We start from the raw sequence: 23,541 nt of genomic DNA on the forward strand, positions 1-23,541 counted from the left end.
ACTCTTCCTCTGATATCATTTCCATTCCTCCTTCACTAGACTATAAACTCCTTAGGGTCAGATGCTGGGTCATAATGTTTGATGGAAGAATGATCAAAACTATCTCATCCATTAATCTCATTGACAAAGGGCCACAAAGTACTGCTTTATGATAGCAGTCTTTCTGGTGATTAAAGCTGTCTAAACCATGAGCTGCTTTATAAAGAAATGAGATGTCCATCAAAGTGGGACTTGTTATATCTGTTAAAAGATAACTTTTGAAAAAGTAAATCATGACTCTCAGACAAATATGAAAGATTTTACTTAACTCATTAATAGTGTCTGGTGTCTTAAAAGGTTATGACCAGCCGTGTAAGACACATCTATTGGTCCCATCCCACCTGGAGCAAAGGAGAATGAAGAAAACCAAAGACACAAGGAAAATACTACCCCAAAGGACTAAAGGACCAAATGAGTCAGAGACTCCACCAGCCTGAGGCCAGAAAAACTAGATGGTGCCTGGCTACCACCAATGAGCTCCCTGACAGGGAACACAAGAGAGTCCTGGACAGAGCAGGAGAAAAGTGTGGAACACAACTCAAATTCACATAAAAGGACCAGACTTAATGGTCTGAGACTGGAGGAACCCCCGAAACTACGGCCCCTGAACACTCCGTTAACCTAGAACTGAAACCATTCTTGAAGTCCACACTTCAGACAAAGATTAAACAGGATTATAAAACAAAAAACAATACATGCAAGGAACATGCTTCTTATTTCAAGCAGATACATGAGATCAAATAGGCGGCTCCTGTCCAAAAGCAGGATGAGCAGGCAGGAAGGGACAGGAACTGGTCAAATGGACACAGGGAACCGGGGGTGAAAAGGCAGAGTGTGCCATCACATTGTGGGGGCTGCAACCAATGTCACAAAACAATATATGTATACATTTTTGAATGAAAAATTAAGTTGAGCTGTACACCTTCACCTAAAGCATAATGAAAAAATTTTTTAATAAAATAAAGATTTTATTTAACTCATTAACTAGTGAAGCATCCAGTAAGATGTTACAATCAGTTCGATGGACAAATTAAAGAACACACATACCTATTTATAGGTAAATTGGGGATAGTAACCAAATTTACAAACAGATGCAAAACTGGTCAATATCCCCAGGGCAATAATCAATTGCATTCCACTGAACAAAATTCACTTGCATTTCTGTGAATAAGTATAATCTACATTATCATTTTTCTACAATTTACAGAATTATAAAATAGCTCTAAGGCAATGAAGAATGTGGATAACCTAGAAGAGAGCCCTAGACAGGACATTCAGTAATTTTCTGTGCCCATTTCAAAGTCTTTCATAATTTTCTCTGACATGTCCATACAATACAATCCTATGCAGCTGCGAAAGAGAATGACGCAGCTCTTCACACACTGATATGGGACAGCCTCCAAGATACAATGAGCAAAAATCAAAAAAAAGTACAATAAGAATGGTAGCTGGTATCTGTGTTTAAGAATAAACATAAAAACATGTCACATACGCACAGAGTATGTCTGAAAAGATATACAAGAAACTTTATTACTTTCAACCTCCCCCATTAGAATGGAAGCTCCATAAGGGCAGATCTTTGTCTATTTTATTTCGTCCACTCCTGTATCTCTAAACACTAGAATGGTGCTTGGCATTTAAAAGGCACTCAATAAATATTTGTTGAATAAATTAATGAATCAGTGGTGACAGTGGCTATTTCCAGAAGGAGAAACTGGATGGCCATAGGGTAGAGAGATGAGAGGGAAACTTACTTTTCACTATATATCCTTTTGTATGTTTAAGTTTTGGATCATTTTCATATATTACCTCCTTAAAAACTGAGTTTTCAAAAAAGGTAATGAGTTCTTTATTATTAAAAGACTTCCAGTCTATGTTAGATAAGATGTTACAAAAAGGATTTCTTCATAAGGCTGCCTTCCATCTCTAGCACGTTAGCAAGGTGCTGATAACTACTGCATGAACATTGGCAGGTATGACAAATGTGAGTGACACTCGTGCTATTAATATGTAGGTTCAAAATACACAGAAATATTTAGTTGGTTCAACCACCTGGAAAACAGTTTGGTATTATTTACTAAAGTTGAACATCTGCATACCCTATGAGTCAGGACTTCTACTCCTGGGCATACACCCTACAGAAAAGTATGTTCATAAGACATGTACAAGGATATCATAGCTAAAAAAAACAAAACAAATTAAAAAAACCCAGAAACAACCCAAATATCCATCAACAGTAGAAAAGGATGGACAAATTGTACAGTCATAAATGGAATACTATACAGCAATGAAAGGGAAATAAATTAGCTGTATGCAATAAGATAAATAAATCTCACACTGCTAAGCTAAAGAAACCAAATACTAAAAATACACGCTTGTGATTTCATTTATAAAAATTTAAAAAACAGGGAAAACAAACTATTAGCGTTTAAGTATATATTTAGGGGAAAACAACTCAAAAAAAAAAAAGGCAACGAAGTAATACTGTAAGTCAGGACACTGGTTACTTTGAGGACAGACAGTTGTGATTAGGAACGGGCACCTGATGAGCTTCTGAGCCATTAGCAGTGTTTTATTTCTTATCCTGGGTGGTGGTAACTTAGATGTTACTTTAAAATAATAAAGCTGAACACTTATGTTGCAGGCATTTTTCTGTATGTATATTGTATTTGGCAACAGAAACAAAAGTTTAAAAAATATATAAACATTCTCCATGTAAGCTGGAGCCCAGGAACGGGTGAAAGTTCTAGGGTCCTGGGCCAAAGATTAAGTGCCCTATAAAACAAAAAAGGAAGAAAACAAACGGAGGAAACAAATAGGGCTTCAAACCGGTTCATTCCAGTTCAAACCGATGCTGAAAATTTGCATTTCTAACAAGCCCCCAGGCAATGCTAACGAAGCTGGTTAGGGATGAGTTCTGAGAACCACTAGTAGCACATACCCGCCCACTGCCAGCTGAGTCGATTCCGACTCACAGTGACCCTATAGGACAGAGTACAACTGAGTTTTCAAGGCCATAATCTTTACAGAAGCAGGCTGCCACATCTTTCTTCTGTGGCTAGTAGAGCAGTGGTTCTCAATTTTACCATACATAAGAATCACCTGGGCATTTTGTTAAACTGTAAATTCTGATTCAGTATATCTGGGACGGGAATAAAAGTTTTCAGCAGGGATTCCACCTGTGCCTGGGTCAGCTTGGTTAAATTGTTCCTGCTTTTCACAGCTTGTTCACTTCTTTCTCCACTTTGAAATCTACAATTTCTTTAAAAGCTCCAAACTGTGACGTATTTTTCTTCTCTGATTTTACATATTCTATGTCCCTTGTTGTTCTCAAACTTTAGGTGTATCAGAACCACCTGGAGAGCTTGGTCAAACACAAATTATGGGCCCCACCTTCTGAATTTCTGGTTTAGGAGGTGTGGAATCCAAAAACCCAAAACCCAGCGCTGTCGAGTTGATTCCGACTCATAGCGACCCTATAGGACAGAGTAGAACTGCCCCACAGAGTTTCCAAGGAGCACCTGGTGGATTCGAACTGCCAACCTTTTGGTTACCAGCTGTAGCAGTTAATCATCTACACCACCAGGGTTTCCAAGTGTGGAGTAAGGCCCATGAATTCCCCTTTCAAACAAGTTTGCAGGTGACACTAATGCTGTCAGAGAACCACTGCTCTATAGTTAAGGATTAATGCAATAATCCGGAAGAGAAATTACGAGGATTTCAAGAAGGTAAAAGCAATAGGAACGGAGACAGACATGTTCAACAACCAGAATGAGGGTGCAAGTGAGCAGGAATTCAGAACTCTAAGCTCAGTTTTCAGCTTAAGTGACTAATGTACCATTCACCAGAAGAAGGAATTGAGGGGGAGGAAAAGCAAGTTCAGTCTGATAAGAAATCTATCTGATAAGAAATCTTACAGAATTTGAATAAGAAAGCCTAAGAAAGGCACCCTAATCTTAAATGGGAAAGGTAGAGGGAAACCCAAATGGGATGAGACAACATGGGGAAAGTGTTCTGAAAGTATTCTGTGAATGTAAGAAACCACATAAAAGTAAGCAGGTGACCTCCTCACAATGGAATTCTATGCAGCTTTCTATGAACTGCTGTGGAGTGGGTTCCAGGATATATCAAGTGTTAAAATGAAAAGAGCAGAAGTGTATCTATAGCACCTCCTGTGTAAGAAAGAACAAGAAATTTAAAAAAATACACATGTATCTGGTCACTTGGACTAAAAAGAAGCATAGGGAAGGATAAAGCAGAGACAAGTGAGTAAGCTATCTACAGGGCAGGGTAGGGCAGGGTAGGACAGGGTGGAAAGGACACAAGGAATGGGGTGACATGTCTCTGACCACACCTTTTTGACTTTTGGCACCACATTAATGTTTCATTTAAAAAATAACAATAAAGAAAATCAACAAAGATGGTGAGGAAAGCCCTAACATGAAATACAAACAATCTAATGAACCAAAATGTGTTTCAAATAAATAACATGATCACAGTGAAGGAAGCAGGGAGAAAAAGAACTAACCCATGTAACTTTTGGATACAGTACTTGGACTATTATGTTCTTCTGGCTAACATTAAAAAGTAATGTTAAACAAATATTGAACTCTACATAGTGCGTTTCTTTTTCACAGATGTATGGATTAGCTATTTTGAACCTACCTTCTGTGTACATTAGGAGTATGCAAATAAGTGAATATGTCATCAATAAGGGAAGCTAGATTTTCACTGTTAGAGATGAGAGTTACAAATACGGAAAGGAGAACAGACTCGAGTAAACCCTGTGTTGTGGCATTGGAATTGGAGGTATCAGAGTGAACTCAGTTTTTAATATAAATATACAAAAATAGATATAGACATGTGTAGGACACACACACAAATACACAAATCTACTTCCTAACTCTGCTAAGAAGGCCTAGAAACAATGACAGCCCAATAACCCTGAACACACCTAGCACCCAGATCTTGATTTCTAAATACAAGTTTCCACTAAAAAGAACAAAAGTTCCTTAGAGAAACAGTTGATTCCAGGGCTGGGGCAGGGAAAATACGAGAGGAACCTAAACTATCTTGTTGTACTAGAAAATAAGCAAGTGCTTAAAGAATGATGGAGTATGTCAAAAAAGACACAGAAGCCAGCTTGAAAGGGCTCCCATTTGTCAAATCTGGAAATTTTTTAGCAAAAAAATAAAAATAAATAAATAATAATGATAGTAAAGAATTATAACCCAATGAATATACAACAAGAATCCATGAGTTCATAGAGATATTAATTAGGTAATGGGGGAAAGCCAACTAATAAATGTAGAAGGAATGATGGAATTGAAAAATCTTCATTGGATGGAGAAACAAATCAACAACTTCATATGGAAGGGAAAGAGGCCCCGGATAAATAAGGCATTACTGAAAAAGAAGAACAAAGTGGGAGGCCTTACTTTACCTGATTTTAGAGCCTATTATACAGCCACAGTAGTCAAAACAGCTTGGTACTGGTACAACAACAGATACATGGACCAATGGAACAGAATTGAGAATCCAGACATAAATCCATCCACATATGAGCAGCTGATATTTGACAAAGGCCCCAAAACAGTTAAATGGGGAAATGACAGTCTTTTTAACAAACAGTGCTGGCATAACTGGATATCCATCTGCAAAAAAATGAAACAAGACCCATACCTCACTCCATGGACAAAAACTAACTCAAAATGGATCAAAGACCTAAATATAAAATCTAAAACGATAAACATCATGAAAGAAAAAATAGGGACAATGTTAAGAGCCCTAATACATGGCATAAACAGTATACAAAACATTATAAAGAACATAGACGAAAAATTAGATAACTGGGAGCTCCTAAAAATCAAACACCTATGCTCAAACAAAGACTTCACCAAAAGAGTAGAAAGACTACCTACAGACTGGGAAAAAGTTTTTAGCTATGACATTTCTGATCAGCGCCTGATCTCTAAAATCTACATGATACAGCAAAAACTCAACTGCAAAAAGACAAATAACCCAATTAAAAATGGGCAAAAGATATGAATAGACACTTCAATAAAGAAGACATTCAGGTAGCTAACAGATATATGAGGAAATGTTCACGATCATTAGCCATTAGAGAAATGCAGATCAAAACTACAATGAGATTTCATCTCACTCCAACAAGGCTAGCATTAATCCAAAAAACAAAATAATAAACGTTGGAGAGGCTGTGGAGAGATTGGAACACTTCTACACTGCTGGTGGGAATGTCAAATGGTACAACCACTTTGGATATCGATTTGGCGCTTCCTTAAAAAGTTAGAAATAGAACTACCATATGATCCAGCAATCCCACTCCTTGGAATATATCCTAGAGAAATAAGAGCCTTTACACAAACAGATACATGCACACCCATGTTTACCGCAGCACTGTTTATAACAGCAAAAACACAGAAGCAACCAAGATGCCCATCAACAGGTGAATGGATAAATAAATTATGGTATATTCACATAATGGAATACTATGCATCGATAAACAACAGTGAAGAATCTGTGAAACATTTCATAACATGGAGGAACCTGGAAGGCATTATGCTGAGTGAAATTAGTCAGTTGCAAAAGGACAAATATTGTATAAGACCACTATTATAAGAACTTGAGAAAGAGTTTAAACTGAGAAGAAAACATTCTTTTGTGGTTATGAGACAGGGGAGGGAGGGTAAGAGAGGGGCGTTCACTAATTAGATAGTAGATAAGAACTACTTTAGGTGAAGGGAAAGACAGCACACAATACAGGGGAGGTCAGCACAACTGGGCTACACCAAAAGCAAAGAAGTTTCCTGAATAAACTGAATGCTTCGAAGGCCAGCGTAGCAGGGGCAGGGGTCTGGGGACCATGGTTTCAGGGGACATCTAAGTCAATTGGCATAATAAAATCTATTAACAAAACATTCTGCATCCCACTTTGAAGAGTGGCATCTGGGGTCTTAAACGCTAGCAAGCAGCCATCTAAGATGCATCAATTGGTCTCAACCCACCTGGATCAAAGGTGAATGAAGAACACCAAGGACACAAGGTGATTATGAGCCCAAGAGGCAGAAAGGGCCACATGAACCAGTGGCTGCATCACCCTGAGACCAGAAGAACTAGATGGCACCTGGCTACAACCAAAGACTGCCCTGACAGGGAACACAACAGAGAACCCCTGAGGGAGCAGGAGAGCAGTAGGATGCAGACCCCAAATTCTCATAAGACCAGACTTAATGGTCTGACTGAGACTGGAAGAACCTCGGTGGTCATGGCCCCCAGACCTTCTGTTGCCCCAGGACAGGAACCATTCCCGAAGCCAACTCTTCAGACATGGATTGGACTGGACAATGGGTTGGAGAGGGATGCTGGTGAGGAATGAGCTTCTTGGATCAGGTGGACACTTGAGACTATGTTGGCATCTCCTGCCTGGAGGGGAGATGGGAGGGTGGAGGGGGTTAGAGGCTGGCAAAAAGGACACGAAAAGAGAGAGTGGAGGGAGAGAGCAGGCTGTCTCATTGTGGGGAGAGTAATTGGGAGTGTGTAGCAAGGTGTATATGGGTTTTTGTGTGAGAGACTGACTTGATTTGTAAACTTTCACTTAAAGCACAATAAAAATTATTTTTTAAAAAAATCTTTATTGGCAACAATCGTAACAATAATTGATTCAGGAAACTAGTGGGTGAAAGTCTAAGGAATAACAGCATATTTACATAGTCTCAAGTATCTCTCCAGAAGACACTTATTACTTACAAAAGGAAAAATCATCACTTTACAGTGGAGAAATTACCAGACTCCATTTTAACTAAGTGATCAAAGTTACCATCACCAGTAATGGACAAAATCAGTGTCATTAGCCTCCTGAAATGAAACACTGAGAAAAAGACAACATCCCTTCTGTGGTATTCCTGCCAAAAATGAATGCATAATGTCGATATAATCATGAGGAACACCAGACAAACCTCAAATGAGAGACATACTACAAAAAAAAAAAAATGGCCTATTCTCTTTTAAAATGTACATGTAGTGAAGACAAAAACTGGGGAACTGTTCCAAATTAAAAGAGACCAAAGGAAACACCAATTGCACAAGGAAGGACTGGGGTAAAAAGGCATTGTATCTGCAATTTATTCTTAAACGGTTCAGAGAAAATACATACACACAGAAAGAGAAAAGGATATATAAATGTGGTAAAATGTTAACAATGAGATACCACGTCACCCCAATAAGGTTATATGAGAATGCCTGGTAGTATCCCTGAAAATTTTCTGTAAGTCTGAAATTACATTAAAATAAAAAGTTAGAAGAAAAAAGTAGGCAAGTAATCAATATTTGTTGGGGGTGGTGGTTGTTAGCTGCTCTCGAGTCAATTCCAACTCATGGTGACCCCATGTGCGCAGGGTAGAACTACTCCATAGTTTTCAAGGCTGTGACCCTTCTGAAGCAGATCACCAGGCCTGTCTTCTGAGACACCTCTGGGTGGGTTCAAATTGCCAATCTTTCAGCTAGTAGTCAAGTGCTTAGCTGTTTGCACCACCCAGGGAGCCCAATCAAGATTCAGTTAATCTCTGAAGAAATAAATTGCCAAAATATAAACCTAATTGAGATGTGTTCTGAAAAGGTTTCTCGACTAAACCACGTGTGTCCTTAATACACTCCACTCCACGGCTGTTGAGTCGATTCCTACTCATAGCGACCCTATAGGACAGAGTAGAACTGCCCCATAGAGTTTCCAAGGAGCGCCTGGCTTAATACACTAGCACCTTCTAAAGAGTGAAATTTGGAATAAAATGGATCAGCTCTAGTCTGTCATATAGGGTCCCCTACGAGTCGGAATCGACTCTATGGCACCCAACAACAACTTAGCACCTTACTCAAGGAGAAAAGTTTTTAAAGTATTTCAACCATTCAGGCAGTTATTAAAATTCTAACTTTCTCAAACAACTTGTCCCAAATCACCAAAAACAAGACTGAATTTCTCCATCTGGACATTCACATGCTAGGACGCTGTATTGAAGCCAGGAGTTGACGTGAAGTAGAAAGAGCCCAGACCCCAGATCAGTCAGCCTGAAGACCAGTCCCACCTCCCACTGGCCACAAACCAAAGGCATAGTAGCCTCCATGTTCTGGGATTCAGTTGCCTCATCAGTAAAATGGGAAAAATATCCAATCTGCAAAGTTGTTATAAGGATTAAATGACATATGTAAGAGATCTAGTGACAAACAGTAGCTAGTTGTTAATGACCCTTTTGCTCTTATGCACTATAACCACATTTCCCATATCAGAAAGGGGGATGGGGGCATAGAATATTTTCATGTATCATATCCAGATACAAAAGGCTGCCCAAGGACCACATAAAGCAGAGACTACATTAGCCTGAGACCAGAAGAACTAGATGGTGCCCAGCTACAACCAAAGACTGCCCTCGCAGGCAACAAAACAGAGAACCCCTGAGGGAGCAGGAGAGCAGTGGGATGCACACCTTAAATTCTCATAAAAAGACCAAATTTAACAGTCTGACTGAGACTGGAAGGACCTCAGGGGTCATGGTCCCTACACCTTCTGTTAGCCCAAGACAGGAACCATTCGCAAACCCAACTCTTCAGACAGGATTGGACTGGACTATGGGATAGAAAATGATACTCGTGAAGAATGAGCTTCTTGGATCAAGTAGACACACGAGACTATGTTGGCATCTCCTGTCTGAACGGGAGATGAGAGGGTAGAGGGGTCAGAAGCTGGTCAAATCCACACGAAAAGAGAGAGTGCAGGGAAGGAACATGCTGTCTCATTAGTGGGAAAGCAACTAGGAGTATATAGCAAGGTGTTTATAAATTTTTGTATGAGAGTCCGACTTGATTTGTAAACTTTCACTTAAAGCACAATAAAAATTAAAAAAAAAAAAACTCCACAGCCTAGTAGGGACTGAACTTTGTTGCGTTCACTGCTTAGCTTGTGTTTCAAGTGGGTTGATATTTGTGATGAGACTCAGTTCCTTGGTGCTTTATACTTGCTCTATCTAAATGGATTTTTAAGATCATCTCGATTATCAATAAAACTTTGCATTGAAACAAACAAACAAAAAAAAGGCTGCCCAAGGAGTTAATGTGAACTACGACATGTTAAAATTTCTGGAATATTATAACTTAAGAGTTAAAATAAAACTGAACACTTAACCACTCAAGAAGCATCTGAGTACCTAGTCTTTGATCAATATTTACATAGTACTTATTATATCCTATGTAGTACTCTAAATATGTTCTTTTTTCTCTCCTACCAAATTATATATTCTTTGATTGCTAGCAGCAACAAAAAAATGGGTTCTTTTTCATGGGCCCCTTGCCTACATGCTGAATGAATTAAATGTCAAGTCTTCAGTGTCTGTTCGTATCAATACAATCTTAAGATTGTAAGATTCAGGTATTAGATCTTCGCACTAACAGTATTCACATGTGTGCACACTCATTCACACAGTACCATACCTCCTAACCAAGGCTAGTGTTAGGTGCACAGAGCAATTATCATTTCTTGATGCCCAGCACTTCACAGTTTCTGGCACATGGTAAATGCTTAGTGAGTGTTAACTGAAAGAATAAGTGAGAGCAAACAAGAGCCCAGGAAGCATAGTGAGTAGCTAACTTGTCAGTCACATGGCTCCAATTTAACTACTGAAATCCCTTTACCAACATGTTTATACTTTTACACAACTATTGCTTGGTTTCTTTTTACAGCACAATTCCCTAAGAACACTCTATCAGACATTAGGACTAATATCTGTGCTATATGCCAAATGTCCTCAATGAGTGTGACATGTATGACCCAAGGTATATCTGCAAACAGGGAATACATTCTTATATTCAGGTTCTTCTACATCCATGTTTCTTGAATTACATCTCTTCCTGTTTCTTTCCTTTGGGTTTTGCCATTTTGTCCACACTACTGCAAGCTTTGCAGGAACAGAGAGTATGTTATTCGCTTCTCTTGTAAAACTCCAAAGTGCCTAGGACACAGATTGGAGTCTTGACATGTTATTGACAATTATTTTAAAAACTGGACTCTGTCACTAAAAAAGAGAGCACCTAAGACAAAGTCAAAGCATCTAGTTTGACATCAGCTATCTGAAAGAAATTTTCTGTAGTTATTTTGTATGTAAAATTAGAAGCAGTATCATCCCCATGACTCAGGTGAGATATAAAATGAATGAAATCCGTGTGAAGAATGTACAATCATGCACAAGGACTGTATTTAGCAGCTTCAATGGCTCATTCAAACACTGTTCTGTACCAAACATTATAATAAATTCTGGAAGCAACAAAAATGGGAATGAGCTGAGGTCCGTGGCATTGGAAAGCAGACTGGTGGTTCTAGAGATCGAGGCTGTCACTTCCCTGTGTTTTAAACACTTTCCTGGTTCTCCATAAAACCTCAACCTCTCTGTTAGTCTCTATGCTGCTTCCTCTTCTTTTATCTACCCTCAAAGTCAGTGGTTCTCAAAGTATGGTCCAGGGAACAGCAGCATCACCTGGAAACTTGTTCAAAATTCAAAGTCTCAAGCCCCACCTGAGACCTACAGAATCAGAAACTATGCGGGTGGGGCCCAGCAATCTGTGTTTTATCAAGGCCTCCAAGTATTTCCGATGCACACTCAAGTTTGAGAACTGATCTAAGTTTAACACTGATTCAACTGTTGATTTCCACAAGTTCCACTCTTTATCCCTTCAATTCTCCCTCTACACTTTTCTGAGAAGTCACATCTTCTACTACCTCTACATATATTACTATTACTACTAATAGCAACTACTGCCATTTATTAAGGATTTATAAGCTAGTCATTGTGCTTATCACTGTACACATACTACCCAACTTGATCTCTACAATAATTCTTTAGAGTATTATTAAACCCACTTTTCAGATGAAGAAGCTGTGGCTTAGAGATGTTAAATAACTTGTCCAAGGTCACCTAAACAGTAAGAAGCACAATGGAGCTTTGACCTCTGGTCTTCCAGATTCCAATGCCCAAGATGTTAACTCACCTCCTAGAATGGTGCCCCTCCAACAGCTTCAGCTGTCACCTACATTACAATTGTTCGTAACCCTCTCATAAACTGGAGTAGAATTTTCAATTATCTAAAGGATCTTTCTATTTGAATTCCCCAAAAGGACCTTAAAATTCACATGCCATCATTTCTTCTCTCCACTGCAAACCCACTCCTCCTCCTGTATTTTCTAATTTAATGTCATCATAATTACCCAGTTCCTCAATTGGGCAACATGTCATCTTTGACTCCTCACTCTCCCTCACCTCTACAACCCATCCGTTCCCACTGTCCCTCTTCAGCTCCCAACATCTCCCACCTATATCCTATCTGGTCTCCCCACCTCTCCACTCCAATGCAATCTGCACATTACCTGCCGGCTGACTTTCTGATCTGATGAGTCTACCTTCCATGACTCTCCATTGCCTGTGAGAGGAAGGGTAAGGAGTCTAAACTTTTAAGAACGGAATAGAAGTCCCTCTCATGATTTGGCTCCACCAAAATCTCTCCGGTCTCATCACTTCTGCCATGCAAATGGTTTTCCAAAATTACCATTCAATTTTAATCTTTGGCAATTTTGCATATGCTGTCCTCTCTGCCTAGAATGCTCTTTCTTCCCCATTGTTGTTGTTGTTGCTGCTGTTAGCTGCCGTCACGTAAGCCGCCATCTTCTGGCAACCCCACACAAAAAGAAACAAAAAGCTGCCCAGGCCTTCGCCATCCCCTCAGTCAGTTGCAGATTGGACTATTCTGATTCATAGAGTTGTCATTGCTGATTTTCAGAAGTAGATCACCAGACTTTTTTCCCTAGCCCATCTTACTCTGGAAGCTCCACTGAAACCTGTTCAGCAGCAGCACATGAGGTACACTGACCGAGAACGGAACCTGGGTCTTCCACGTGGAAGGTAAGAATTCTACCACTGAGTCTTCCCCTTTACCTGTGGCAAAATTCTACCTAGCCTTTGTTAGGTAAATTCCATCCTCTTCAAAGCTTTCCCAGATTCTCTCAATTGTTTTTTTTCCCCCAGTCAAAGCAATCTACTCCCTCAGCACTTTGTTCCTTCAAAAGTGCTAACCCTTATCACAACATGTAAAGGTTAATGGTTTGTCTCCTCTGATGAACACGGTACCTAAGGGGATATACTGTGTCTTACTCATCTTTGTCTTCCCAGCACCCAGCAGAGTGCCTAGCCATAGCCAGTACTCAATAAATATTTGCTAAATTGTTGAATAATCCAACACTGGCTGTTGTCACTTTACAAGTCTTAGTTAGCAATTCAACTTCCGTTTTAAGCACCACTCAAAATAATTTTCACATAACAAAAGATGTTATACCAAGGGTTCAATATTCAGCAGAAGGATCTTTAATTATTCTCAATTCTTTTCGTCCATATTTTTGAGTATCCTTCTTCAGATACACTCATTTCCCAACTAACACTGTTTGTATTTGTTTGAGTCAGCAGTACATACAAACCTCACAGGCCACTATAAGAGATAATCCCAAGCAAAACTGTGTCACTGGATGATTGCCTTGGTACACTATTTCAGTAAATTTCCACTGGAATGGCCCAAGCACATTAGGTACATTTCAGAAATTGGAACAATCACTGCTGACCAAATACATGAGAAAACCCACCGCCGCTGAGTCGATTCCAATTTGTAGTGACCCTATAGGAGAGAGCAGAACTTCCCATAGGATTTCCAAGGCTGTAAGCTTTACAGGGTGGAGCCCTGGTGGCACAGTGGTTAAGCACTCAGCTGCTAACTGAAAGGTCGGAGGTTCAAACCCACCAGCCACTCTGTGGGAGAAGGATGTGGCAGTCTGTTTCCGTAAGGATTACAGCCTTGGAAACCATATGGGGCGGCTCTGTTCTGTCCTATAGGACCGTTAAAAATCAAAATTGACTGGACAGCAATGGATTTGGTTTGGCAGGCTGCCACATCTTTCTCTTGAGTAGCCATTAATGGGTTGGAACCACCAACTTTTGATTGGCAGCTGAGCACTTAACTATTCTCCTTAAATACATAAAATACATGCATGCACATTAGTGAAGCATTTATTCCAATTAGCATTTAAAATCAAAAGCATATAAGACCCTGATCCTGGTTCAACCACTTTTGTTGCTGTGTGCCACTGAGTCTATTCCAACTCACAGCAACCCTATATGACAGAGTAGAACTGCTCTGTAGGGTCTCCTAGGCTGTAATCTTTACGGAATTAGATCGCCAGGTCTTTTCTCCCGTGAAGCGGTTGGTAGGTTCAAACCACCAACCTTTCAGTTAGCAGCCAAGCACTTAACCATTGCGTCATCAGGGCTCCTTTCGATTCAACCATAATATCCTTTAATTTTAAGAAAGGATAACACTTGGTATTCTTGTCTAAGACTCTAAGTAGCAAAACTCCCATTCCAAACACATTCCATCTTCTCATCATTGGGATGCTGATAATCCTGCCCTTAACACCTTCCCTTCCCAACCTGCTAAATTATCTCTGCAATGTTCCCCTATCAGAGAACTTCTGCTCCAACATATCCACACACAAAAAAAAAAGTTACTGTCGAGTCGATTCCAACTCATGGCGACCCTATACGACAGAGCAGAGCTGCTCCATAGACTTTCCAAGGAGCGTCTAGGTGCATTCAAACCACCAACCTTTTGACTGGCATCCACAGCACTTAACCAGTACAACACAAGGGTGTCCCCTGGACATATAAGTCTCCTCAATGTATGCCCCAATGATCCAATTCACTCTATTTACTCAATATATGGTTTCTTATTTGTTCTGTAATTCAAATTTTACACTTCTTTCAAAGACCAACTCGTTTTACCTCTTCCAAAGAGTTCCCTAATTCAGCCCAAACAAATCTTATCTTTTCTGAATTTCCACTGCATTTACAGCCCTCGGAGTGTAGTACTTGCTTACATATTATCTCACATGCTTTTATAATCCTTTTATTTACACATCTGTTTATTTTTTTCCTAGCTAGTTTGCTTTATAGAAAAAAAAGCTTTATCTATGTCATTTGTAACCCTACAATCCTCCCACATTTAGCATAATACTAAGCAAAGGGAACACGCGTATTAACTACTTGAAGGACTGAATTAAATGTTTTCTATACATAGATATGCCACTCACACACAGCGTGATATATAACAAATATCTACTGCTTGTCTACCCTATGTCAAACACTTCTCTAGGTGCTGGAGATACACCGGTGAAGAAAACAGACATAACTCCTGGCCTAAAAATGATTATACTATAGTCCAGAGAGGAAAAGACATTGGATTTTGAGTACACTAAGTGTTACGGAGCGAAGTTACTAATGGCTCCAAGGTGCACCAACCTCAGGGAATGAAATCACAGAATTTTAGAGTTGAATGAAAACTTACATGTTATTTGCTCCAACTTTCCTGTACAAATCATAATTAAGTTTCAATATAGTCTTTTTATCACTTCTAGGCATTGTCTTAATCAACAGAAAATCAGAAAAGACTGATGACTTCTTAATCTCCAATATGCCTCTTTCCAGCTGATAACTACAACCACCACTTTATCCCTAAGGGAGTACATCACATTGAGAAGAGAGCACTGGGCTGACAATTTGCGGCACTTTACACCCAGGCTTCTCTGATCCCAAATGTTTTCTAGCCCCCAAGTTGAACAGAATCCGTATTTTCTAACTAGTAAATAGCAAGTCTGTACCACTTCTAAGGGAAACATTACTTCCTTAGCTCTAATAATGACACAAACACAACATATTCTGGGAAATAAAACAGCACCCTTTAGTCTATCAGGAAGTTAAAACTGAGGATGGACAGCGGCCCCTTGGTCTCAAAAGCTGTAGCAACGATGTGATAAAATGTCAAAGGCACACAGATAAAGTTCCCTGCCTGCATTAAGCACGTGTGCATTATATGTGAGGTTGGAAACTCTAGGCAACAGGTTGGCCGCCTCGTTTCTATACTGACAGATAGCCTTCTCCAGGTCGTGGGTGTGTCCGACGACGCACGCAGGCACTGATTCACAAAACTCCCCATAACAACCGGCTCCTACTCAGAGCCTGGCCAGGGCAGGGGCAACGACGGCCCCAGCAGTGCCAAACTTTCCAAACCCCAACCCCAGTGTCCCGGGTTCCTCTTGGTCCCCAACAACCTCGTAGTCAGGATGAGAGGCTGCTCTGGGAACCCGGGTTTCTCCTGGCTCGAACACCTCTGTTTGAAAGCCTGGCAGAGCCACCCCGAAGCCCTCGAACTCCTTCTGCCCTCCCCTGCACCCAAGGCAGCAGAGTCTTCCCGGGCCCGTTGCCCCTCCCAGAGCGTCCCAGTGCGGGAATTGACCCTCGCCAGCCCCCGTCCCCGCAGCTTCCCCGCCCCCGGAAAAAGCGGCAGAGGGGCGTGAAGCGGCGCGCGCGGGTACGGTGGGGGCGCGCGTCCCCGCGCCCCGGGCCCGCGCAGCAGATGCGGCCAAGCCCCGTCTCCCCTGCGAGGCCCCTGGCTACTCACCCCGACGATGTTCCTCTGCGACCTAGCCGCCGGCACAGATGCTTCTTCCGCCTGCTCCGCACCCACCTCGTAGCCACCTCCCCCTCGGCAGCTGCCGTCGCCGCCTTCGTCGCCGCCGCCGCCGCCGCGGCGCGCGCCCGGTCTCACGCACAGCGCCGTGACCGCGCACGCGCCTCTGCGCGATGGCGTCACTTAGCAACAGATGGGCGTGAGGTTCGAGGGTTTAGGGCTGGATGGTTCACCCCGGCGGGGTTCTGCAGCTTTTCCCCACCCACCCGCCTGCCCCGCTACCCCTCTCGAGCAGGGGTCCCCAGGGTGTGGCTGACCTGCCGGCACCTGGCTCCAGGAAAGCCACATCACCATACGTCATTGTATGGCGTCACCGGTGCGCGTCACCGCGAATGGAAAAATCCCCCACCGTGATCATCGCCGCGATGCTCCCGGGCGCCTGTGGTGGAGGGAGCAGTGGCCCCGTTCAGACTGGCACCGACTCCATCGGCAACTTCCGCGAAGTGCAGGAAGGTTTTCGAAGGAGTGAGACCAAAAGGGCTGAAAGTTTGTCGTTAATGTTGGGGTCTGCTGAGTCACACCTAGCTTAGCAGCAGGGTGTGATGGACAGAACCTGGAATTTGGATATTCGGTCCAACTCTGGCAATTACCGTCAACGGTGTTGGGCAAATTGCCCAATTTCCCTAACTTTCAGTTTCCTTTTTTTATAAATGGAGGTAATAATGCCAAACCATTGGAGAGTTTTCAGCCTAAAATGAAATAATGTGTGTAAAGATGCCTTGTAAACTATAAAGCTCATTTAGACTTCAAATAAGTTCATTATTAGAGAAGGCAGTGGAGCAAGAGTAGTTAGAGCATGAACTTTGCACTCAGAGAAACCCGAGTTCAAGTTTGACCCTGACTTAGCTTGGATAGTCACTACAAGGTGATCTTGTTGAGCCTGGGGCAAATTGGGGGACTGGTATTGGGAGGTAAGGAGGAGTAATTGTGTAGTTGTGGACGAGTCAGTTCTAACTCCTGGCAACCCCAAGTGTGTCAGAGTAGAACTGCTTTGTAGGATTTTCAGTGGTTGATTTTCTGGAAGTAGCTGGTGAGGGCTTTCTTCAGAGGCGGCTCTCTACACTAGAACCACCAACCTTTAGGTTAGCAGCCAAGCACACTGACGTTTGCAACCCCCCCCCCCCCCAGGGACTCCAAGAATGATTGAGAAGGAGGTCACTGCAAGCAAAGGAAGCTTCATGAGTAAGGGAAAGAAGTGAAAATGGGCAGGAGGAACAAGGCTTGAGGCATAGAGACCAGCTTTGAGGCCATTGCATTACTCCAGGCAAGAAATGATAGCCTTAACCAAGGCATTGACAGTAGAAATGTAGAGAACAGGATAGATGTGAGTGCTGTTAAGGTGGTAGAATTGACAGCAGTCAGTGGGGGATAAGTGAGTAGGCCAGGTTTGGTATGGGTGCTGAGGTAGTTGGTAACATTTAACAAGATGGAAAGAAAGATGAGCCTATGTATTCACAATTTTTTTTTTTTAATCTAAGTTACTAGTTAATGGTGGATAGATCTGTGGGGTGTGATGCTGAGTTTAAATATGGATATGTTTGTTGGGAAAACACTTTCCACTCATCATTTCTCCTTCCATATGGGGTGACATCCATTGGCATAATACTCCTGGCCTCTCCCTGCACCTGCGCCCCCCCCAACTTACTCCTCTCTAGAGGAGAAATGACTTCCTGATTGGTGAGTTTAAAAGGAGAAACGACATGTATAACCAATCCTCTTTTTCTTTTAGAAGACAGTTACGTTTAGGAAACTGTTGTCGTTTTTCAGTTTCACTGGGAGCTAGGGCTTAGGGATGCGGGCAAGAGTCCCTGGTTCAGGACTACAAAGTGATTACCAAACCCAAACCAAACCTATTGCTGTCGAGTCGATTCCAACTCATAGTGACCACATAGGCCAGAGTAGAACAACCCAATTGGGTTTCCAGGGCTGTAAATCTTTACGGAAGCAGAATGCCACATCTTTCTCCTGCACAAAGTAAGTAAACCTATCTAATTTCAGAGTCTAGTATTAGGAAGCTCTCTGTCCACAGGTAATATCCAGTACCAACTTTGTCCAGTGTAGTAGACAAAATAACGGCCCTCCAAAGATGTCCACAGTCTAACCTCTGGAACCTGTGAATATATTATCTTACATGGCAAAAAGGGCTTTGCAGTTGTGATTCAGTTAAAGATATTGAGATGGGGAGATTATCCTGGGTGATCTGGGTGGACCCAATGTAATCATAAGGGTTCTCACAAGAGGGAGGCAGGAGGGTCAGAGTAGAGAAGGGAGATGTAACAACAGAAGCAGAGGTCAGAGATTTGAAGATACTGCACTGCTAGCCTTGAAGATGGAGCCCAATAATGCAGGTGGCCTCTAGAAGCTGGAAAAGAGAAGGAAATGAATTCTCCCCTAGAGCTTCCAGAAGGAACACAGCCCTGCCAACACCTTGAATTTAGGGTTTCTAACATCCAGACTTGTAAGGTAATAAATGTGTATTGTTTTAAGCCATTGAATTTGTGGCGATTTGTTACAGCAGCAGTAGGAAACTAATACAGTCAGTATTAAAGGTCATATTTGGTGTCCTGCTGCATTCTGTTTCTGCGGAAAAGAAGGGCACGGTTTATTAGGCTCCCTCAAAGACTGCAGCAACTTGAATGTGACTTGATGGAGGGAACCTCCACTTCTAGGAGAAAATGTCCAAGAAGCAGTTGAATCACACAAGTCTATGAATGAGGTGGCGGCACCCTGGTAGTGCAGTGATTAAAAGCTCGGCTGCTAACCAAAAATGTCCACAGTTCAGATTCACCAGCTGCTCCTTGGAAACCCTGTGGGGGAGTTCTTACTTTGTTCTGTAGGGTCGCTGTGAGTCAGAACCAACTCGGGACAGCGATAGATTTGTTTTTGGGTTTTTATGAATGAGAAGTCCTAGTTAAGATAAAATAGATGTGGAAGACATTAGCCTGTAATTGGTCATTTTAACCATAGTCAGGGTGATATCAATCAGGGAGAAAATAAAGGAAAACAGAGACAATAGAGGAGACCAGTGATAGAGTCCTGGGGAGCACTATCTTTAAAAGGGGGTGGCAGGTGAACAGCAACCCACAAAAAGTCTGAGGAAGAGTGGCCAGAAATAAAAGGAGAACTAGGTTAGTGAAGAGAGCCAATGGTGATGCAATGGTTAAGCGCTCAGCTGCTAACTGAAAGGGTGGTGATTCGAACTCACTCATTGGCTCTGTGGGAGAAAGACCTGGCAATCTGCTCCCTTAAAGATTATAGCCTAGAAAACTCTATGGGGCCAGTTCTACTCTGTCAGATGAGCCTCAAATGGACTTAGCGGCACCTAACAACAATGATGGCAGGTTATTGAAATGCCTCCAAAGCCAAGGCAGGAAAGAATTTCAAGATGGAGAGGAGGTCAGCAGAATGAGAGACCACAAATAGGTCAAATATATCAAGGGCTGTAAAGCATTGATGGATTTAGCAACGCTGAGTGGCCACCAACGATAGCAGCTTCGTGGAGTAGTGGAGATAGAAGCCAAATTGTTGGGGTCTGAAAGGCAGGTCAATATAATGCATTAGTTTCTGGACTGGTCGATGGGAGTTTGAGACTCTAGTCTTGGCTCTAGCCATTAACTAGCTAGATAACCTCGGGCAAATTAGTTAACTGCTGTAGACTTTGGTTTTCTCATCTGTCGAAGGAGAGAATCAGGCTAAGAGTCTCTGATTTTCATATTAATTCCTAGATAATACCCCAACTTTATATTAGATTCATTTGCATTTTAACAGCACACTTCTAAACCTTGCTTAGATCATGTCACCAGACATTGAGAGCCCTATATTATGTGTCAGCTTCTGTCAGGATACTGTTGATACTATGGATATGACAGTTATTCAAGAAACTCACGGTTTGGGAAGGGAGGTAAACAAATACCTAATTACCGTAAGTTCTTTTTGAAACAAAGCAAAGTATAAATGAAATGAACTGTAACTGTAATACAATATGTCATTGTTGTTAGCTGCCATTGTGTTGGCTTCAACTCATGGCAACCCCGCATAGAATGCAATGAAACGTTACCTGGTCCTGCACCATCTTATTGGACAGTATTCTCTTGCGATCCATAGGGTTGTCACTGGCTGATTTATGGAAGTGTATCGCCAGGCATCTCTAGTCCGTGTTGGTCTGGAAGTTCCACTGAAACCTGTCTACCGCAGATGACCTTGCCGGTATTTGAAATCCAGCATACTATATGCTATAATAAAATTCTGTATAAAGTGGAATGGGACAACTGATGACGGAGTAGTCAGTTCTGCCTGATGGATGAAATTGTCGTACTTATCTACTCTGTCAGGTAGGCACAACATTCCTCAACAATGGACATGACTGTAGGTCAGCGCATTTCTATGGGGATGAAAAAGACCAGGGGAGTTATACTTAGCCGGTGCTGATCACTTAACATTCCTTTCAGGAAGTTTTGTTGTGATCTGAATGAGTATTTATGTACAACCATTTCTAAACAAAGTAAACTGTTTAATTAATTGAAAAAAATGGACACAAGTAAAAGCTGAATGCAAGAGTAATTGAGTTACTTCTCCACCAGATCTAAGAAAACATTTAATATACATGTCATATGTTGTTATATTTGCTCACCTAACCCTCATATTATTTCATTTGATTTCACAAACATTAGCTTATTGTATCAACAACTGGCATTATATCCTTGTTTTAGTAAATGGGGATGCAAAGTTTCTGATTACAAGGTTGAAGTAGTTTGGCCAAGGTCATAAGGTCATACAGTAGTTAAATAGTAGAACAAATTTTTAAACCCAGCAAGACATCCTCCCTCCAGAAAACCTTCCCTCAAGCTTTTAGTTGGTTTAAGTGCCCTTCCTCTGTACTGTTAGCATCGTGTGCACACCTCTATTTTAGCATTTTCTGTAATAATATTGTTACTGAACCCTAGAAGGTGGGTCCTTGTCCAGCATGCTCAGACTTGCCGATAATCTGGACAATGGCCTTTGAAAAAGAGCCAGGAAGAAGTTCTCAGATCTGACTCCCGAAAAAAAACAGGGCTTAATAATGTGATCTGGGCAGCAAGATGGCAGCCGAGCAGGCATACTGGGGAGGGAAAATTCTGTAAGGCAGCCAGGAAACAGGAGGTGATGTGGTTCTTGTCAGACTTCTTGCTTCAGAACAGGGTCCGGTTATGATTTTCCTTCTGATTTGTTCCACCTGTTGCTGAGTCTGCTGTTGAGGTCAATTAATGGTCACAACTGGCCCTTCAGTGCATGCGGGGTACGCCAAATCTGGCTTGGTCTAGTTTAAGGACTAATGGAAATTGACTGGCATTCCTAGGATCAGATTACCATATTGATGCTTACAAAGTGCTAGGTACAGTGTAGGTGCACTATGGGCATTAACCCATTTAAACTTCATAACAGCCGTTTGAGGTAGGTGATATTGTTAATTACAGTATTTTTATAACATCAGGACACTAAGGCACAGAAAGGTTAAGTAATTAACAGTAAGTGATGGAGCTGTTACCGGAGAATGGCCTCGGTCCTTGTCTTCGGTGTAGGAAAGAATTCAAACACTGAGACAAGCAGTGCCAAGGGAACAGAGGTTTATTAGCAAGCACAGGATTAGTAGTAAAGGTACGCTTGACAAAGAAGTGTCAAGCAGACTACTCAGGTAGAGAAAGAATCTGAGTGCCCCAGTAGTCCTTTTCTTAGGGTTTTGTACCCTTCCTGTCTCCTTTCTGTCTCTGTTAACATTTAAAAGCCAGGACAGGACCCCCTGTGAAAACTATTTCCTTGACTTAAGGTTTAATTACCAAGTTAGGGATCTTATCAAGTTACAGGACTTTACCAAGTTAGGGATCTTATCAAGTTACGGACTTTACCAAGTTAGGGATCTTATCAAGTTACGGACTTTATCAAGTTAAGGACTTCATCAAATCAGAGACCCCTGTAAAGATCATTTCCTTGGCTTAAAGTTTGACTATGTAGGGACCATCTTATTGAGGAGTGTCACCACCCCTGTCTCTTCCTTTATAGGGACTGTCTTATTGAGGAATGTCACCACCTCCAGCCTCTTCCTCTTCCCAAGTGCAATCTCTCCCCCTCCCCCTTACAGAGCCAGGATTCATACCCAGCTAGCTGGGTTCTAGAGTTCATGCTCTTAGTCCCCAGGCTGCTATCATACCGTATACCCTCTACTTACATTGAGGGATTCTAGAAGTCACAGCTTACAGAACTCACCAGCGCGTTTGCTATAGGGCTGCAGCTGTTACGTGTGATATCACTTTGTGTTTCTTGTATAAACACAAGAGAATATTCTCTCAGCCAAATGTCTTAAAATACTTGGCCACACTTGAGTAACTGATGTGTTTTCTCCATATGGGCAATGTGAATTATATAACTGGCTCTCTTTCCCTTTTCACTTTGACCACCAAGAAGCTCTGAGTAAATTTGTGGCCCAGCATTTCCTTAGTAACTGGTAGGACCTATGGCCCCTATATCTCTAGTCTGTTGGTTTGAAAGTTTCAAAATAAAAAGTTGGGGAAATAAATTTTTCTTCATTTTCTTAAATTAATTGACAATGTACATTTATTTTATAATTAGAAAAAGATAAGCTTTGTTTTTAAAAGAATGTTTACAGCTTTGAATGATTTCTCAGGCATTAGCTGTGTGGACAGGAACTAGTTTCAGGTTAAATTTCATGAGTTCAATATGGAATCTCAGTTCTTATAAAACCAGAAGTTCTGCATGACCTTGAAAGTCTGAATCAATGAAATTTATGTCAGGTACATCAGAACGTATTTCAAGTAGCATCAAATAGTCAAGTTGTGGTCCTACTTGTTTTTAACCTGTATCTAAAAAATTTAAAACCACTTTTTA

General features: G+C 41.5%; 1 protein-coding gene across 5 annotated transcripts in view; it reads right to left on the bottom strand.

The window, feature by feature from the left end:
- Positions 1-16,679, bottom strand: part of BTBD9 (BTB domain containing 9) — a 454,871-nt gene extending 438,192 nt beyond the window's left edge. For all 5 annotated transcript variants that reach the window (XM_049891262.1, XM_049891280.1, XM_049891268.1 and 2 more), the window contains exon 1: positions 16,594-16,679. The gene's annotated coding sequence lies outside the window, so the exon portion shown is untranslated. The remainder of the gene's footprint in view (positions 1-16,593) is intronic.
- Positions 16,680-23,541: the final 6,862 nt, after the last annotated feature.

The sequence above is a fragment of the Elephas maximus genome, chromosome 1 (genome assembly GCF_024166365.1).
Source record: "Elephas maximus indicus isolate mEleMax1 chromosome 1, mEleMax1 primary haplotype, whole genome shotgun sequence".
NCBI lineage: Eukaryota > Metazoa > Chordata > Mammalia > Proboscidea > Elephantidae > Elephas > Elephas maximus.